The sequence below is a fragment of the Canis lupus genome, chromosome 26 (genome assembly GCF_003254725.2).
Source record: "Canis lupus dingo isolate Sandy chromosome 26, ASM325472v2, whole genome shotgun sequence".
NCBI lineage: Eukaryota > Metazoa > Chordata > Mammalia > Carnivora > Canidae > Canis > Canis lupus.
The window spans coordinates 30,403,289-30,412,978 of NC_064268.1; the positions used below are offsets into that span (position 1 = coordinate 30,403,289).

Below are 9,690 nucleotides of genomic sequence, written 5' to 3' on the forward strand. Positions count from 1 at the left end.
CTAATTTTTTAAAAATTGGTGGTAATAGAATAGACAAACAAACAAACAAAAAAATATATATATATGACACACAGAAACAAATAACTAAATAAATCCTTTTTCACTGGCAAAAGGAAATTCCAGGACATTTGTGTATCAGGCTTAGTGAGGAATCAGTCCAAACTGGAGCACAAAGAGAATTCTGAGGAGGAGGTCTTCAGGGAAAAGATGAAACTGATCAATTATGGCATGAACATTTGGAAGGATTATTGTTAATGTGTTTGGAACATTTGGAAGAAAATAGGTCTAGGTACTTAGAAAACTAAAGAAGTGAAAAAAAAAAAGAAACAATTATAAATTCCAGGTAAAACCACCTTGTAAAGGAAAGAAAATCTAATAGTTTACAGCTTGAGTAAAGAATGTTTATGTGGTCAATAATGTAAACACAAACTATTGATTCAACTATAAACTATAGAAACCTATAATGTGAGAATAAGAGGAGAAAAATGAGGGTTAGAGTGATGCACAAAAGCTCATTCCTCACTGCCAGAATAAGAAATAAATATTGTGGCAGCCCCGGTGGCGCAGCCGGTTGGCGCAGCGGTTTGGCGCCGCCTGCAGCCTGGGGTGTGATCCTGGAGACCCGGGATCGAGTCCCACATCGGGCTCCCTGCGTGGAGCCTGCTTCTCCCTCTGCCTGTGTCTCTGCCTCTCTCTCTCTGTGTCTATGAATAAACAAATAAAAAAAGAAAAGAAAAGAAATAAATATTGTCTAAAATTGATAAATAAAAAAATAAATCCTTGTTTTCTAGTAACCACATTAAATGTAAATGGATTAAAACTATTACAGTAAAAGACAGAAATTGGCAGAATGGATAAAAAATAGGACATGTCAGGGAGCCTGAGTGGCTTAGTTGGTTGAGCATTTGACTCTTGATTTCAGCTCACATCATGATCTCAGGGTTGTGAGATTAACACACACACTGTATGGAGCCTGATACAGTCAAGAGTCTCCTTGAAATTATCTCTCTCCCTCTCCCTCCTCCCGTGTTCTCTCTCTCTTTAAGGTACATAAATAAATCCTTAAAAAAATAGGATGTGTCTTTATGATGTCTACAAGACATTCACATTAGATATAAAGACACAAAGAGATTGAATGTAAAAGGATGGGAAAATGTACTCCATGCAATAGTAAACAAAAGTGCTGGGGTGGCTGTACTATTATCAGACAAAATAGACTTTCAATCAAAAAACTTTACAAAACAGGGACGCCTGGGTGGCTCAGTGGTTGAGTGTCTGCCTTTGACTCAGGGCATGATGCTGGGGTCCTGGGATCGAGTCCCACATGGGGCTCCCTGCAGGGAGCCTGCTTCTCCCTCTGTCTGTGTCTCTGCCTCTCTCTGTGTCTCTCAAGAATAAATAAATGAAATCTTAAAAAAAAAAAGAAATTAAAAAAAAACTTTACAAGACAGAAATAAGTACATTATATAGTCATATAAGGTTACATAAATCAAGAGCATATAACTATAATACAGTATATATGTACATAGGGGCTCCTGGGTGGCACAGTTGGTTAAGCATCCAACTTTTTTTTTTTAATTTTTATTTATATATGATAGTCACACAGAGAGAGAGAGAGGCAGAGGGAGAAGCAGGCTCCATGCACCGGGAGCCCGACGTGGGACTCTATCCCGGGTCTCCAGGATCGTGCCCTGGGCCAAAGGCAGGTGCCAAACCGCTGCGCCACCCAGGGATCCCAGCATCCAACTCTTGTTTTTGCTCAGGTCTGATCTCAGGGTTGTGAGGTAAAGCCTCACATCAGGCTTCATGCTCAATGAGGAGTCTGCCTAAGATTTTCTCCCTCTCTTTTTCTCTCCCTCTCTGCCCCTCCCACTGCTCACACGGGGTTTCTCTTGGAAAAAAAAAAAAAAAGAAAGAAAGAAAAGAAAAGAAAAGAAAGCAAAGAAAAGAAAAGAAAAGAAAAGAAAAGAAAAAGAAATGAATCTGGGGAAATTACTACTGACTATAGTTCTTGAAAAAGAATTATAAGAGAATCCTATGTACAATTGCATGTTAACAAATTAGATAACCTAGAAGAAAGGGACAAATTCCTTGAAACACACAAATAACTTAAATTGACTCAAGAGGAATTACCAGACCTCAGCAAACTTGTGACAAGAGATTGAATCAATAACCAAAACCTACCAACAGGGCACCTGGGTAGCTCGGTCAGTTAAACACCTGTCTTTGGCTCAGGTCATGATCCCAGGGTCCGCATTGGGATCAAGCCCCGCATTGGGCTCCTTGCTAAGTGGGAGTCTGTTTCTTCCATTCCCTCTGCCTGACATGGCCCCGTCACTCTCCCTCTATGTCTCTGCCTCTCTCTCTGTGTGTCTCTCATGAATAAATAGATAAAAATCTTTTTTTAAAGAAGTTACTTTAAAAAAAAGAAAGAAACAGAATGATATCCTTAAAAAAAAAAAACTATCAATAAACAGGGGTGACTGACTGGCTCAGTTGGTAGATAAGGGGCGCCTGGGTGGCTCAGCGGTTGAGCATCTGCCTTTGGCTCAGGGCATGATCCTGGGTCCGGGCATCGAGTCCTGCATTGGGCTCCCTGCGAGGAGCCTGCTTCTCCCTCTGCCTGTGTCTCTGCCTCTCTCTGTATGTCTTTCATGAATAAATAAAATCTTAAAAAAAAAAAAAAAAGATATGAGCTTTCAACACTTCCATTCGATATACTATTAGAAGTTCTGGTCAGAGAAATTAGTCATGAAAAAGAAATAAAAAGGCATCCAAATTAAAGAGGAAGAAATAAAATTACTTCTGCTTGCACGTGGCATGATCTTATAAGACCCTAAAGATCCTACAAAACACTGTTCAAACCAATAAGCAAATTGAGTAAAGTTGCAGAATACAAAATCAACACACAAACATCAGTTGCAGGGCAGCCCCAGTGGCTCAGCGGTTTAGTGCCGCATGCAGCCCAGGGCGTGATCCTGGACACCCTGGATCCAGTCCCATATGGGGCTCCCTGCATGGAGCCTGCTTCTCCCTCTGCCTGTGTCTCTGCCTCTGTCTCTCTCTCTCTCTGTCTCTATGAATAAATAAATAAAATCTTAAAAAAAAATCAGTTGCATATTTATGCACTAACAATGAATGATCCAAGAAGAGAATTAAGAAAACAATTCCACCTGAAATAGCATCAAAAAGTATAAAATACTGGGGATCCCTGGGTGGCTCAGCAGTTTAGCACCTGCCTTTGGCCCAGGGCGCGATCCTGGAGTCCCGGGATCGAGTCCCACATCGGGCTCCCGGCATGGAGCCTGCTTCTCCCTCCTCTGTGTCTCTGCCTCTCTCTCTCTCTCTCTCTCTCTCTCTCTCTCTCATAAATGAATAAATAAATCTTTAAAAAAAAGGTATAGGGATCCCTGGGTGGCGCAGCGGTTTGGCGCCTGCCTTTGGCCCAGGGCGCGATCCTGGAGACCCGGGATAGAGTCCCACGTCGGGCTCCCGGTGCATGGAGCCTGCTTCTCCCTCTGCCTGTGTCTCTGCCTCTCTCTCTCTGTAACTATCATAAATAAATAAAAATTAAAAAAAAAAAGGTATAAAATACTTAGGAAAAACTTACTAAGGAAACCAAAGGTTTGTATGCTGAAAACTATGAAGCATTCCTGAAAGTAATTAAAGAAGATACAAATAAATGTAAAGACCTCCCAAGTTTGTGGATTGGAAGACAGTATTGTTAGGATGTCAATGCTACCCAAAATGCTACACAGATTCAATACCATCGCAACCAAAATTCCAGTGATGTCATTTGCTGAAATTCATCCTAAAATGCACATGGAATTCCGAAGTACCTCAACTAGTCAAAACAACCTTGAAAAAGAAAAAAAAAAGTATAGGACTCATGCATCCCGATTTTAAAACTTATTACAAAGGGACAGTACCCAAAACAACATAAACAAATACGGGCACACAGACAGACATAAAGCTGCTTTGAAGTCTTTGTCAGACATTCCCACATCTATGTCATGTCAGTGTTGACATCTACGATTGGCTCCTGCCAGGCAAATTAAGGTTTTCCTGGCTCTCTGTAGGCTGAGTAATATGTGTTCATTGTTACAAAAGCGTTGGATTGTATCCTGGACATTTTGAATATTATGTCATAGGACTCTGCGTTCTGTCTAAATCCTATGAGAATGTTGATGTTTTTGTTTAAATAGGCAATTGACTTGGTTGAGTTCAGGCTGGAAGTTTTATCCAATCTTCTGTGGGCTGCAATTTGGCATCAGCTCCATTTACAAGCCTTTGCAGTCCTATTCAGCTCCGTCCTCCAGATGTACCATCCAGTGGCCAGTCTGGGGCCTGGGAGGTGTCTGCCCTAGTTTAGTCTTCAAATCTACAGTGTGCTGTTGGGAGTCAGATCCACACAGTTAATAAACCACTTTGCAATCTTCCCAATCCTTTTCAGTTCCCTGGGGTTGGTTCCTTTTTGTGTCCTCTGGCCAGAGATGTAGGGCTTTATTTCCCCCACTTTTCCACATTCTCCCATGACTGGACCTATATCTGGAGCCAAGTGGTGGAGGAGAGAGAGAGAGAGAGAGAGAGAAAGGGAAAAAGAAAGAGAAAGGCTCACCCTCTTGAGAATCACAGCCCCTCTGATCAGAGATGAAGATTCTTCTCACTCAGAATTTTAGGTTCCTGAAGGCCCCCATTGCCACTGCTACTGCTGCTGCCACCATCAACTCAAAATTGCCTAGGGAATGAGAAGAGAAAGACCAGAAAAAAAGATAAAAAGAGAAACAGAATCTTTCCATATTTCTCTCCATGTTTAGAATGGCCTTTCCCACTCCTCTAGCCAGAGTAAGGGAGTTCTCCTGACGCTCTCTCGTTCATGCTATGTGCATTTCCAGGTTTCAGACTGTGTTGAGTCTAGACTGGGTGACACTTGAGGGAGGGGAAGGAGGAAATTCACTCTAATTCACTACTAATACTTTGAATTCTGGCATTCTTCCCTAGTGTGTCCATTATTTTTTTTTAAGATTTTATTTATTTATTCATGAGAGAGAGAGAGGCAGAGACATAGGCAGAGGGAGAAGCAGGCTCCATGCACCTGGAGCCCGACGTGGGATTCGATCCCAGGTCTCCAGGATCGCGCCCTGGGCCCAAGGCAGGCGCCAAACCGCTGCGCCACCCAGGCTGCCCCTAGTGTGTCCATGATTATTTACTTTTACTCTCCAGCTTTTATATCTGCATTCAGTGGGAGAGACAGGGTGGAGTTTGCTGATTCCGTCTCATTCTCATCTGGCACATTTCATTTTGTAGGGTGTCCTCGACACAGAGATGCATTATGATTTTGGTAGGTTCTAGGCACTTTTGCATTTGTGGGCTCCTTCCTCTAGGAAAAAAATTAAAATACATATTATATTGCTTTGGTACCAAGATGAATATAATCCAGGCTGGATTCATTACTATTAACAGTCTTTTATGTCTTCTGATTGCATGATAAATTAAGACTAAAATATTTTTGTGGGTCTCTAAAAATATGATGGATAAATTGACTCTGTTTCAATCAGGGTCTGTTCAATGTTTCTTCGAGGCTAGACCCAGGACGTGTCAGAGTACCGCTGAGATGATAGTGTGTTATTCTCAGCATATCACGATGATGACTTGATTGTCATGGGACCCTCGACTGGTCACAGGAACCTTGGCTTCATTGTCAAATTGCTGTCTGCTGGGCTTTTTTTCCATACAGTTTGCATTTTCTCCTTTGTGATGCATAAGTATTTTGTGGGGAAATATCTGAGACCATGCCAATTCTCCAGTTGTCTCTATTTGCCTAATAAACTATCCTGAAACCTAGTGCCATCACGAAAAGCACTGTATTGGGACACCTGGGTGGCTCAGCGGTTGGGTGTCTGCCTTTGGCTCAGGATGTGATCCTGGAGACCCGGGATTGAGGCCCACGTCGGGCTCCCTGCATGGAGCCTGCTTCTTCCCCTGCCTGTGTCTCTGCCTCTCTATCATAAATAAATAAATAAATAAATAAATAAATAAATAAATAAATAAATCTTAAAAAAAAGAAGAAGAAAAAGAAAACCACTTTATTGTTCTTATGGATTCTGCAAGGCACAGTATGTCTGCCTTGGCTCTGCTCCCCCATGATCTGGGGCCTCAGTGGAAACGACTTGAACTGCCAGTAACGTCTTAAGTGGCTGGTGACTGGAGGATTCACTTCCAAGACGGCACCTGGGCTGGGGTGGCTGACAGGCTCAGTGGGGATTACTGTCATTGGAGACACCAGCGTGTGATTTCTCTCTGTGGCTTGGATTTTCTACAGCATGACTGCGGTTCTGAGAGTTCACAAGAACACCAGAAAGAGTGTTCCAGGAGACAAGGCAGAAGTTGCAGGGTTCTTCTGGTCTGGCCTCAGGATTCAGTGTCCTTCCTGCCATGTTCTTTTGGTTACCAGTGAATCTCTATGCTCCCCCGGATTCAAGGAGAAGGCAACTATTCACCTCCTGGTAGGGGTGTGGCTGAAGAGCATGTCAGGTGGGGAGATTCTGGGATTTTATTCATTTATTTGAGAGACAGAGAGAGACAGAGAGAGAGAGAGAAAGGGAGAGAAAGAGCAGGAGCAGGGCAGAGGCAGAGGGAGAAGCAGACTCCGTACTGATCAGCGAGCCCAACGCTTGATCCCAGGACCCCGAGATCATGAGCTGAGCCAAAGGCAGATGCTTAACTGATGGAGCCACCCAGGCGCCCCTGGAATCAGCCTTTTCTTCAAGAAGACATAATTCCTTTTGGTGAAGGATGATGTTCAGAAACCAAGATCTGGGTGCTGATGTGCTTGTTGCTAATGGGATGACAATGCCTCTAGGCTCTCTCAGTGGGCAGTGCTAGGGCAAAAGTGTGCACACACACACAAACACATGTGTGTGTATAAACACATACTCTCTGTGTCTCTCATGAATAAATAAATAAAAATAAAAATCTAAAACACACACTCATACATATGATCATATACACACATATATACATACACGTGTACAAATATATAATACAACATATACAATCCTGTAATTACACAATATGTATTTGTTCCATATATGCATGCGGACCATACACACACACACACAGTTCACCCTGACACCTCCAATTCCTTGGCCTGCCCCCTTCCCACATTTGTGGTTCTCCTCCAACAGTGAGAAAAACCTGGCTCCCATCATCCTCAATATATTTGCTCAATCCCCTTGTGTGTAACTGATTTTCCGACCATACCAGCTGCCTCCTTGGCTTCCAGCCATGCTGCCATCTCCAAGGAGAGGGAGGGAGGAGAGCGAAGAAAGAGAAGGAGGGTTTCAAGCACTTTGCAAGCTCACCCTCCACTCGGTCCCTACTTCCCCTGCTTCCTTTGGTCCTGACCCGGCTTGCCTGGCCTCTCTGTGGCTAGGAGCCCTGGGCTCTCCCTGCCCCAGCCCCTGCTTCAGTCCTTCACTCCTTCTGGCTGCCCTTTCACTCTTTCTTTTCATTTTATGATTTTTTTTTAATTATAAAAACATTTCTGTGCTCCTCTTTACAAATTCAAATAATGCAAAGCATGCAGAGCAAGGCATGGAAGTTTACAGCTACGCTCTGCACTCTACCTCCAAGAGATAACCAGACTTTCCCCTGCTTCTAGGAGCACACTCATGTGTGCATTCATTTTCATACAATTCATATTCATAGAATTTTAAACATTCATGGGATAGTTTGATATATTTTCATTGCTTGTTGTCTTGGTCTGAGCATAACACATCTGCCACAGTCTTTCAAAACATACATTGGGATCCATTAAAAGAATGTACAGTAATTTCTCCTTTTACCTACAGTTTTTTTTTTTTTTTTTAAGATTTCATTTATTTATTCATGAGAGAGAGAGAGAGAGAGAGAGCAGGCTCCATGCAGGGAGCCCCACGCGGGACTCCATTCCGGGTCTCCAGGATCACACCCTGGGCTGAAGGCGGCGCTAAACCGCTGGGCCACCCGGGCTGCCCCCCTACAGGGCCAGGGTAACTTTCCTGGGGGCCAGATGCCCTCCCCAAGCGCTGTCCCCCTCTGGAGCCTTGTCCAGCATCCGCAGGCGGGCTCTGGCCTGGGTTTGGTCGGGGGAGGCGGGCAGGCCTCGGAAGCGGCGGGAGAGCGAACTCCGGGGTTGGCTCCCGGGCTCTTCCCCTGGGTGCACGCGGCGGCCGCGACCCCCACAGCTCCCGCAGGGGGCGCTCTCCCCCACCCCCCGGCCCGGCCGCACCCCCGCCGCCCGCACCTTGGGCGCCCCACACCCACCTCGCCCCCAGTTCGTGTAAATCCCACGCCGACGAGCCTGCTTGCGTGCGCAGTGCGGGAGCCCCGGGCAGGCGCCGCACGGTCCCAGGCCGTCCGCGCAGCTCCCCCCGCCCCCCCCGCCCCGCCCCGAGACAATCGAGGGCTTGTTGCTGCCGAAGAGACCAAAGCCTGGGCCGCGGCCCTGGAGGCCCCGGCCCCGCCGCGCCGCACAGCCCGCACCCCCTGCTCCAGCCAGGCCCGGGGACCGGGGGTGCGGGGTGGGGGGTGGGCGGGGGGCCCCCGCTCTCCCGCCTTTGCTGGCTATTTCCCTTCTAAACGGAGCCACCGGGCAGCTCCTGGGACGTGAGGTTTTTGAGCAAAGCATGCTGGAGGCTAACGGGCCGCACGCGCAGGATTCTCAGATTTACTCTATTCTGACTCCCCGCACGGACGCCCACGCAGCCGGGCTCCGTCCCTCTAACACGCGCGCACACACGCGCACACGCGCACACGCGCACACGGCGGCTTCCCAGCCACAGCGGGTGGTGCCCGGAGCTGCGAGTTCGGACTGGGGGGGGGGGGGGGCGGCCTGGCCGAGTTGGCTGCACCCGGCCCCTGAGCCTCTCCCTCCAGGGCCTCTGGGTGAGCCCCGGCCTCTCGGGGAGTGCTACCCCGCCCAGCCCCCGCGGCCTCCTCAGGCTCCCTTGGGCCCTCCTGGCCCAGAGTCACCTCCCAGCACAGCCCCAGCCCTGCAGCTCCAGGCCCGGCCCTGCTGCCGCAGCCTCCCTCCCCACCCCGCCTTCCCTCTCAGCTTTCTGGACTCCCCCAACCACACTGCCCGGAACCCAAAGTCTGGCCTGAGCCTTTTTACTTTTTATCAAGGTGTGCCCCCAGGAGAAGGGGCCTCTGTCCCCCGGATTCTGCACTCCCAAGTCCAGACCAGCCGACCCAGCAAGTGCCTGTGAAGAACTGGACTGTTTTGGTGTCCTGAGATAACACTAAAGCTTTTTTTTCCTCCCCTTCTGATCTTAAAAGTAAAACATGCTTACCAAAATTTGGGAAAATACAGAAATAGTCATACAAAACCAAAATAGAAATCCAACCACCCAGAGGTAACGATGGTTCCAATTGTGGTAATTCCTTTGGGTCTTTAAAAGAAACTTTATTTATTTTTTTAAAGTAAGCTCTACACCCGACATGGGGCTTGAACTCCACTCACAACCCCAAGATCAAGAGTGGCATGCTCCACTGACTGAGCCAGGTGCCCCCCCTTTGAGCTTTTCCTGTGTGTACATACACATTTATGCATAAGCTTTCATACACTTTGTGTTTTACTTTTGTCATTTAACATCATCTTCTCAAATTTTTCTCCTAATTTTTATATTTTTCTGGTTATTTAGATTC

General features: G+C 46.5%; 1 long non-coding RNA gene across 1 annotated transcript; it reads right to left on the reverse strand.

Moving 5' to 3' along the window:
• Positions 1–3,466: 3,466 nt before the first annotated feature.
• Positions 3,467–8,410, reverse strand: LOC112677031 (uncharacterized). Its single transcript, XR_003146805.3, has 3 exons — positions 8,308–8,410; positions 4,619–4,738; positions 3,467–4,391 (listed from the first exon to the last, which is right to left on the reverse strand). It is a non-coding gene; the product is annotated as an uncharacterized LOC112677031 (long non-coding RNA).
• Between the last annotated feature and the right edge of the window lie 1,280 nt (positions 8,411–9,690).